At 45.2% G+C, this 10,744-nt stretch overlaps 1 long non-coding RNA gene across 1 annotated transcript; it reads left to right on the top strand.

Moving 5' to 3' along the window:
- The first annotated feature begins 6,287 nt into the window (after positions 1-6,287).
- Positions 6,288-9,908, top strand: LOC132342426 (uncharacterized). Its single transcript, XR_009490792.1, has 2 exons — positions 6,288-7,173; positions 9,666-9,908. It is a non-coding gene; the product is annotated as an uncharacterized lncRNA (long non-coding RNA).
- Positions 9,909-10,744: the final 836 nt, after the last annotated feature.

Here is a 10,744-nt window from a genome sequence, read left to right on the forward strand (position 1 = left end):
TCACTCGCTCTGTTATTACTGACGCTTCAGTGGGAGCATTTGAACTTTGTACAATTCCATGTCACACCTACAGAAGTCGCACCAGAACTATTAGAATCCTATTCTTGTGGTTCTAAGGACCATCTACTACTTCTAATTAAATTCTGGGAGGCTGGGGTGAGAGGGGTGGGGATAGGAGGGAGAATCAAGAAAATATGCAAACAGCAGGTAGAACCAGCAGCTGACCCAGCCAAGGAAGCCATAAACAAACAGACATCTGTCTTCTGTCTAATTCCAAGATAAAAAGTACAGTCACTTATGTCAACAAAAGGCTGTTTGCAAAATGTCATCATTTAGTTTAAGGCACTAACCACAGTATAACCTGGCTATAACAATAAAGTCATACTGTTTTTTTTCCTCCCACCCTATTCCAAGTGCCCCAGCTTCCCTCCCCAGAGGCAACCAGTTTCTTGGTGTTCTTCCAGAGATCTGCTATAAAAAGGTATACTCTTGAGCACTTCAGGTGACTCCTTACTCTCTCCTGGTTTCCACGTCATTGCAGTCCTATGGACAGGTCCAGACTGTTCCCAGGTCCAGAGAAAACTGTGTCCTAGCACCACCCAAGCGGTCTCATCATTGGCTCAGTGAGCCTGCTTCTGAAAATATTTATTTATATTAGCCTTTGACAACATAAAAGGGGATGCTTTGTGCAGTTTTAACCCGAGAGTTCAGAACTGAAACACTTTTCCCCTAGCCCCCAGTGAAAGTTCCCTTAGTAAAACCCACACAAAGAAGATGCGTGTGCCAACAAGTGAGGGCCCTGGGAAAAGTGTAACGAAGGCAGAGTGTGTTCTTCCCCTTCGTCTTCGCACACTTGACTCTTCTTCCCCCTCCTCCAAGGTTTCTTTTACCCTTCCCCTCAGGCTCTCAGTATTTTCAGTGGTGAAAACAGTGCAGGAAGTAATCTTTTATCCTAGTTTGTAAAGAGAGCTTGATGAATCAGTGTCACTTCTCCCCGGGTCCTTTCCATTTGGGGAGACTCCCTGGGATATTGATCCTTGGGGGTAGACAAGGATGACTGCCCCTTAGGACAAGATTGTTAGAATATTCATAAAGGTGTTCATTTTTCTTTGTTTGAAAACCTTTTCTTTGGAAAATTTCAATTAAGTGCTAAAGTAGTCAAGACAGTATAAGACACTCCTGTGCTTCCTTCTCTCAATTTCAACACAGGGCCATCTTGTTTTATAAAATCACCCACCCTCTACCCCTGACCCCTCCAACCCCCATCCCGTATTATTTTTGAAGCCAGTCTCTGACATCGTATTATTTCATCTGTAAACATATATTTTAAAATATCGAAATGATAAGGGTTATTTTTTTAACACAGCCACAATAGTGCTATTTTACCTAATAAATTATTTAGTACCATCATATATCCAGTCAGTGTTCAAATTTCTCATAAATGTCTTTTTTTTACACAATTCATTTAGTATATTCTTATGTTCTCTGGCATCCGGTCCCATCACTTCATGGGAAGTAGATGGGGAAACAGTGGAAACAGTGTCAGACTTTATTTTGGGGGGCTCCAAAATCACTGCAGATGGTGACTACAGCCATGAAATTAAAAGACGCTTACTCCTTGGAAGGAAAGTTATGACCAACCTAGATAGCATATTCAAAAGCAGAGACATTACTTTGCCAACAAAGGTCCGTCTAGTCAAGGCTATGGTTTTTCCTGTGGTCATGTATGGATGTGAGAGTTGGACTGTGAAGAAGGCTGAGTGCCAAAGAATTGATGCTTTTGAACTGTGGTGTTGGAGAAGACTCTTGAGAGTCCCTTGGACTGCAAGGAGATCCAACCAGTCCATTCTGAAGGAGATCAGCCCTGGGATTTCTTTGGAAGGAATGATGCTAAAGCTGAAACTCCAGTACTTTGGCTACTTCATGCGAAGAGTTGACTCATTGGAAAAGACTCTGATGCTGGGAGGGATTGGGGGCAAGAGGGGAAGGGGATGACAGAGGATGAGATGGCTGGATGGCATCACTGACTCAAAGGAGGTGAGTCTCAGTGAACTCCGGGAGTTGGTGATGGACAGGGAGGCCTGGCGTGCTGCGATTCATGGGGTCGGACACGACTGAGCGACTGATCTGATCTGATGTTCTCTCTATCTCTCATGAACACATTGTTGGATCTAGAACTTGGATCACACGTCACTGTAGCTGGTATTTTACACTTCCATCAGGAAACATACAACATCTGGTTGCCTTTCATTTTGCGATAGTGTCGGTCATAGGTAATCGGTGTCTAAATTTGTTAATTCATTAGAAAAGTGAAAGTGAAGTTGCTCAGTCGTGTCTGACTCTTTGTGACCACATGGACTGTAGCCTACCAGGCACCTCCATCCATGGGATTCTCCAGGCAAGAGTGCTGGAGTGGGTTGCCATTTCCTTCTCCAGGGGATCTTCCCAACCCAGGGATTGAATCCAGGTTTCCTGCATTGTAGGCAGACGCTTTACTGTCTGAGTCACCAGGGAAGTAGAGGTCACATTCTAATTCTATCATAGGGGGTGATATTCTAATTCTATCATTTCTTCTTCACTTCCTTGTTGGACTATTTCTCTGAAAATGGGCTTTTCCTTTTCCTAAATTTTGTTTACCCAATGGTGCTGTTTGTATCAGGGACTTCTCCAATGAGCCAACTATTCGCATCAGATGACCAACAGACTGGAGCTTCAGCTTTAGCATCAGTCCTATCAATGTATTCAGAGTTGGTTTTCTTTAAGATTGGCTGGTTTGATTTCTTTACTGTCCAAGGGACTATCGGGGGTCTTCTCCAGCACCACAGTCCCAAGCCATCAATTCTTTGGCACTCTGCCTTCTTTACAGTCCCTGATGCTGGGAAAGATTGAGGGAAGAAGAGGGCATCAGAGCATGAGATGGCTGGATGGCATGACCAATGGAATGGACATGAACTTGGGCAAACTTCAGGAGATGGTGAAGGAGAGGGAAGCCTGGCGTGCTGTAGTCCGTGGGGTCGCAAAGAGTTGGACATGACTGGGCGACTGAACAACAACTGTTAGCATAGGAAAGGCAGGAAAAATGCTTGATTCCCTCCCTTCTTTTACTAATTTTAAACATAAGGAATCAATTCAGTGCATCTTCTAATGCTGACCAAGTTTTTTTTTTTTTTAATTTTAAGTATTATTGTGAACTCATGGAATTATACAAATCGATGTGTTTAAATCCCTTGTAAAGATTGTGGTGTATACGGTTGGCAAGAGCTTGTTTGATATATAGTGATGTGTTGAAAAGGCAAACTATGTTGTAAGGCAAACCACACAAAGTGAGCAGGAGTCTGCCCGAGATTCTCAACAGAGCAGGAAGGGGAGGCTGCTGGGGAAGCATAATTTGAGGACACAGATCAGATCCTGGCGATGTTTGGGGTTTGAAATTTATGTGATAATACAGTGATAAGAAGGGCACATGGCTTCAAGATGTATTGACAGGGAGCCATACCAAAGGTATGACTCTAATGATGAAAGCTCCTACACCTCAGCTACTGATTTGGGAGGATTCTGGAGAAGGGGAGTGTGCCTCCTCCCGGAGGCCTCAAACCAGATGGTTTTCTACATAGACCGGCTTCTCCACCACGTGTCCACACACATGTCTATTTACAGCCTAAAGCAATCTAGCCTCTCCCTGAGAGTGCCGGCAGGAATCAGTCTCTCGCTACCCTTCTAATGAAATGAGCTTGTTTATTCATTTTTAAAAGTGTACTAAACACCATGGGCCAGGTGCTGGGCTAGCAGCTGAGGCTGGGAGAAAGAAGAGGGTGCATGCCAGCCTCTTCAAGGAGTTCTCAACCTCAGCAAGGCATGGATAAGTATGCAGACCATTGCGATACACAGTGATTAATGCTGAACTGACAGATGCTGGGTGCTAAGGAAGCAGGTAGGTCGGTCTTTCGGGGCCCGTGGGGGTCGGGGGCCGGGGGCGGAGGGTCACTTGCTGCTGTTGAGCATTTCTCCGTCTGTCACATTCACTGAACGTCAGTATTGAACTTGAGATGACTCTAGGTTCTAGATCTTAGGCTGTAGGAGTTGTTTCTGCTGACTTCATGAACAACATGTGTGTGTGTTCAAGACAGGATATGAGGGATATAGGGCAACAGGAAATTAGAAAGCTATGTAGTCATCGGATTCCTCAGCGTTTATTGTGTAAGAGCAATGAGCTCTCTAGGTGGAGCATATTTTAGAAAACAAGATTATGTCTGAAAAAAGAGAAAGCTTTGTGATGCATTTCGGTGCACTCCACATAACTTGAAAATGTAAAATACTACTGTATATAGTGTCTACCCTTTCTATTCATCCGTACCCATAAGAACTACCCATTATCAAACACAGAGCCTGGCACAGAATGACCTTTAAATATGCTTCCTCAAGCTTATCGGAGGTTGATTTATATTAGACCTAGTCTAAAACTGAAATGTTTTATCAGATTACACTCATTTATTGAGAACAAGGTAAAATGCTCCTCTAGAGGGGATGGAGTGACTTCCCAGGTGGCTCAGCGGTAAAGAACCCGCCTGCCAATGCAGGAGACACAAGAGATGTGGTTCAATCCCTGGGTCAAGAAGATCCCTTGAGTAGAAAATGGCAACCCACTCCAGTATTCCTGCCTTGAAAATTCCATGGACAGAGGAGCCTGGAGGGCAATAGTTCAGGGGGTTGCAAAGAGTTGGACAGACTGAGCTCGCACCCTTCAAGGGGATAAAGTTTTAATTCCTCCCTCTAGTGGAATGTTGGTATAGCTACACTCTTTTTTTTTCACATTTTCTGGCAAAGGCTCGGCAGGCAAACATTCATTCATTAATCATTTTCTAAGCAGTTACCATGTTCCTGTTACAGCATTAGGCATTGAGGATTTAAAAAACTCAGATCTCAGACTTTTCCCTTGAAGACCTCACCATCTAGTTGGGGAGACAAAGCATGGGCTAAAAGCTGGATAAGAAGGATGCACAAAGGATTTTGTTAGTTGCTCAGTGGACTCTTTGTGACCCCATGGACTGTAGCCCGCCAGACTCCTCTGTGCATGGGATTCTCCAAGCAAGAGTACTGGAGTGGGTTGACATGCCCTTGTGCAAAGGGTTTTAGGAACCCAGAAGACAAAGAAGTTCATCCTGCCGTGGAGGAGAGAGGAAAGGTCATGGGAAGTTGCACAGAGGATGCAGTGAGTCAGAGTTTCCTGAGAAAGGACGTTCCAGGGAGAGGGGACAGCACGAACAAGGTGGGAAAGATGTGTTTGGAGAACTGCTTGTGGTTCACGGTGCTGAGGGGGGGTGCATGGGAGGGGAGGGGTTGGAGAGATGGGCAGGTGAGAAGTCAGTCTTCTAAACTGCTTGCTGGGGAGTTGAGGCCCAATTTCATGCAGAGGTGAGGGGCTGTTAAAGGATTTCAAGCATGGGGGTTATGTGATCAGATGTGGATCAGAGAAATCACAATGATGTCTGTATGGGTGGCGAGGACGTTAAACCTTCCTCTCCAACGCCTTCCTGGAGCAGTTAGTGCGCTGTCTTTTTTCAACGTTTTATTAATTTGTTTTTGGCTGCACTGGGTCTTTGATGCTGTGTGCAGGCTTTCTTTAGTTGTGGCAAGCAGGGGCTGCTCTCTGCCGTGTGTGCAAGCTTCTCACTGTGGTGGCTTGTTGCACAGCACGGTCTTGAGGTGTGGGGGCTTCAGTCGTTGTGGCTCACAGGCGTAGTCTCTCTGCAACATGTGGGATCTTCCCAGACCAGGGATCGAACCGGGGTCCCCTGCATTGGCAGATGGATTCTTAACCACTGGATCACCAGGGAGGTCCCAGTTAGTTCACTCTTGATGCTGCCCACCTCCAAAATGCTTCCTACCACTTGTCAACGTTTCTCGAACCTAGTATTTCTCGTCTCTCCTGATCGTCTCTCCTAAGCTGAGACTGTAGTGAATTCAGTCTATGAAATCCATGCCATCCACGCTAGTTCCTTGCAGGGTGTGGATACAACATGAAGGAATCTTATGGTGCAAGCTAATGGGCCCTGCTCCCCATCACTGTTTAGCTGTTTCTGTTCTCCCTCTGCTTGCTCCTGTGGCTCAGAGATCCCTGTATCCATGCTGACAGATACTAAATGAATGTCTGGGTCAATATTACCTTGATGAGAACATTTTTTTTTTTTTTTTTTTGCATTCTCACAACTGTAAAGTTTCCTTTCCCATCATTTTAGTGACCGATAATCCTACTGTAAACGTATTTGGTTTTTTGAAGCTCATAGAGTGTTAACATAATGCTGGAGCAGTATGTAAACTTAAAGTCATAAACAACGTCTATGCCCTTGGTAGACAAAAAAATAAATGTCAAGATCATTCAAGTCACACATTAAGCCTGAGGTTTCTATTAGACGTCCAAGTGGAGAATCCAGGAGGTGGATACATGCACGTCTGGGACTCAGGTCGGGGTGGAGGGTGGTAGTCCAGGATGCCAGGAGACCCAAACGGGAGTGGTCAGCAAGGGAATGAGACTGAGTGAGATCCCATTGTGTAAATGCAGCCTGAGAACTGAGCCCTGGGGCCTTGTAAATTTCGGGGTGGGAGGTAGATGAGGAAGAACCAGCAAGTGATGGAGAAGGGGCAAACATTTGGGGAACAGGAAAGCTGGTATTGTCTCCCACTTACTGATCAATCCCTCTCAGGAAAGGTATGTTTGCAAAGGGGTTAAGCCCGAGGATACTGGACTCAGCTGTGTCAGGATTCAGATCTCAGTAACCATGTAAGTACAAAATGAGGTTACGCTTCATATATGCCACTAGGGCTAGTGTAGGACCTGGAGGGTATTTATTGGTTGAGTAATCATTGATTGTGCCCTCCTGCACACTGGGCATGAATTGAGTGCCAAGGGAGTTGATGAGAAAGAGTGAAACAAAGGCCCTGGCCTCAGGAAGCTCGGAGTCCAGAGGGAAGGGGAAGGCTTAGAAGCCAGTGATTCTCCGTGACATCACAACACGATACATTCTTAAATGAAAGTATGAGCCATGCACTGAGAGAACAGAGGAGGAGTGATTAATCCAGCCGGCAATGGCCTGACTTAAATGTGATGCATTTTTTTTCTCCCTCATCTTTTATGTGCCATTTTGCCTGTGAAATTCACAACTCTTCTAAGCACCGGTAATTAACCTACACGACAATTTGAGAATGTTTTTCTTTAGAAGGAAAGAAGTGGGGAAAAATCCTCGGGATATAGACTATGGTCCTACTTTGAAAAAAAAAGAAATTACCATCTTGAATTAAATTGAATTTATAATTGCCTATTAGTCCAAACCAACAGCAGCTGTTATGTTGTCCCACTTTTGACTGTTAGCAAATCATTCCCCACTGTGGTCCTCCCATCACAGGCTTAATGGCGGAGTCTATTCCATCTGGAGCGGGAGGCTTCAGTGATCTTCATCTTTTTCCTCGGGCAATGGTTTGCCTTTCATTTGAGGGGCAGCTTTTCTTCTTCACATGGTGAAGCCCCACGCGTGTCAGGCTTTCCCATATTTAACTACCATAGATTTCTCATGAAGAAGATTTTCTAGCATCTTCTTGTGCTTTCTATTTGTCCTTGTTTTCCTCTCTGTGCATTTATCTGACTAGAACTAAAAAACTTAAGAAGTAAGGTTTGCAACTAAAGATGTCCTTCATGAGTTTACCATAAATTCTTGCATTGAAAATTCCACAAAGGCAGATTGCAAAGCTGCTTGTAAGTTAATACCGAGGACAGTGGGGGACTACCCTCATTCTGCAAACTTAGAGCTCCTCCAGCCCTGCCTGGACAGGGGATTTTTTTGAGTCAGATGCATGCTTGCATCATTGTGTCCTCTGATCCTAAAGTGACTGTAACTGCAGTCCCTTTGATGACTGGAGTGGATGACATGACTGTATTTGGGATAAGGAAAGGAGATGACAGCAACATGGGTGAGTGTTGAGCATTGTCAGGTGGGATCCACAGAAGACATTCTCCCAGGAATGCAACCAGGAATCAGTGTTTGTTCTTCTGAAAGCAAAAAGACCACAAAGACGCATTAAAATAGAAGAAAGTTAGAGACTTTCGTAGCCCTATTCAAAGATGAAGAAAATACTAGCCTTTTCTTTTAGAAAAGATAGTTAAGATTTATTTTCTACAAAGGGTACATGTTAATCTGGAGAATAATTGTTCTTCAAAGTTGTCCCTGTGATTCTGTCTTTTAACTAAAGGGACTGAGTCTCTTTTAAAGTAGGTGTCTGATGACACTGAGTCATTTCGGTTCAGTCGCTCAGCCGTGTCTGACTCTTCGAGACCCCATAGACTGCAGCATGCCAGGCTTCCCTGTCCATCACCAACTCCCAGAGTGTACTCAAACTCATGTCCTTTGAGTCAGTGATGCCATCCAATGATCTCATCCTCTTTCATCCCCTTCTTCTCTCACCTTCAGTCTTTCCCAGCATCAGGGTCTTTTCTAAATGAGTCAGTTCTTCTCATCAGGTGGCCAAAGTACTGGAGCTTCAGCTTCAGCATTTGTCCTTTCAATGGATATTCAGGACTGATTTCCTTTAGGATTGACTAGCTTGATCTCCTTGCTGTCCAAGGGACTCTCAAGAGTCTCCTCCAACACCACACTTCAAAAGCATCAATTCTTCAGTGCTCAGCTTTCTTTATAGTCCAACTCTCACATCCATACATGACTAGTGGAAAAACCATAGCTTTGATTAGACGGAGCTCTGTCAGCAAAGTAATGTCTTTGCTTTTTAATATGCTGTCTAGGTTGGTCATAGCTTTCTTCCAAGGAGCAAGCGTCTTTTAATTTCATGGATGCAGTCACCATCTGCAGTGATTCTGGAGCCCCCAAAAATAAAGCCTCTCACTGTTTCCATTGTTTCCCCATCTATTTGCCATGAAGTGATAGGACCAGGTGCCATGATCTTAGCTTTTTTTAATGTTGAGTTTTAAGCCAGCCTTTTCATTCTCCTTTTTAACTTTCATCAAGAGGCTCTTTAGTTCCTCTTTGCCTTCTGCCATAATGGTGGTGTCATATGCCTATCTGAGGTTACTGATATTTCTCCTGGCAATCTTGATTCCCGCTTCTGCTTCATCCAGTCTGGCATTTCGCATGATGTACTCGGCATATAAGTTAAATAAACAAGGTGCCAATATACAGCCTTGACGTACTCCTTCCCCAATTTGGAACCAGTCTGTTGTTCCATGTCCAGTTGTAACTGTTGCTTCTTGACCTGCATGCAGGTTTCCCAGGAGGCAGGTAAGGTGGTCTGGTATTCCCATCTCTTTAAGAATTTTCACACAGTTTGTAGTGATTCAGATTCACACAGTCTAAGGCTTTAGCATAGTCAATGGTACAAAGGACTGAATGCTTGTGTCCCCACCCCCCACCCCTCATTCCCGTACCTAAAGTGAAAGTGAAAGTTGCTCAGTTGTGCACAACTCTTTGGGACCCCATGGACTATACAGTCCATGGAATTCTCCAGGCCAGAATAGTGGAGTGGGTACCCGGTCCCTTCTCCAGGCGATCTTCCCAACCCAGGGATGGAATCTAGGTCTCCCACATCGCAGGCAGATTCTTTACCAGCTGAGCCACCAGGGAAGCCACAGCACCAAATTCACATGTTGAAATCCTACCCCCCAGTGTGACGTTAGCAGGCAGTGGGCCCCTGGAAGATGATTCGATCCTTATAGTGGAGCCTTCATGAATGGGATTGGTGCCATTTTAAAAGGAACTTCAGAGAGCAACCTCACCTCTTACACCGTGGGAGGACACAGCAAGAAGATGGCCTTCTAAGAACTTAGAAGTGAGTCTTCAGGAGACATCAAATCTTCCTGGACTTCCCAGGTTCCATAACAATGAGAAATAAATGTCTTTTTTTTGTAAGCCAGCCAGTCTGTGGTATTCTGTTACAGCAGCCCAGACGGACTAAGAGACCAAGTTTCTCCATGAGTAAATTAACAAGAAGTCCAGTCTTCCCCCTTGTTATGGCCAAGTCTGTCAATGATGCTGATCCAGCCCGAAGAGACACTCCTGGTTACATTCATTAGCGGTCACTGCTAAAGCCTGGCTGTGCTCCAGGAGACAAGAGCAGACATTCTCCTTGGCCTTCCCTGTGCCCTCCCCACGGCCCCCCTCAATTTTTTATACTCATTCTCGGGCATGCAACTAGCTCCCAGTGGAGCTCTTTAGGGTCCAGATTCTTCACTTGACAACAGCAGAGTCGTTTCCCTCGGCATGCCCATAAGTCAAGGTGGGTGGGTTGGAAGGAGGCTTCAGCAACAGCCTCAGGCTCTTCCTAGAGCCAGCTCTTCCCTCTGAGGGGCTCCGGGCCCTAGGTCATCACTGCCTTGTGGTGAAGGTCATTGCAGTGGCCTTGTCACAGCTGTCTGTCACTGAGCCTCTGTCAGGCCCCCTTTATTCACCTGACATGCTCCTGTGACTCTGAATCTCAAAGAGACTAGATCTACAAAGCTCAGGGTGAGCGTCCCTGTTGTTGAGCATTGTTTACTGTCTAAGCACAGGTCCCTGTTAAACTGAATGAAACAGGGTAGGGAGGAGTTGACTCTGCTGCTCCCAGGTGAGTGTGTGTGTGTGTGTGTGTGTGTGTGTGTGTGTGTGTGTGAGTCTCTCTGTGTGTGTACATGTGTGTCTGTCTGTATGTACATGTATGGGAAAGGAACAGGCTATAAAGACCAGGCACTGACACCTTATTCTTCTGA

The sequence above is a fragment of the Bos taurus genome, chromosome 16 (genome assembly GCF_002263795.3).
Source record: "Bos taurus isolate L1 Dominette 01449 registration number 42190680 breed Hereford chromosome 16, ARS-UCD2.0, whole genome shotgun sequence".
In the NCBI taxonomy this organism is placed as follows: domain Eukaryota; kingdom Metazoa; phylum Chordata; class Mammalia; order Artiodactyla; family Bovidae; genus Bos; species Bos taurus.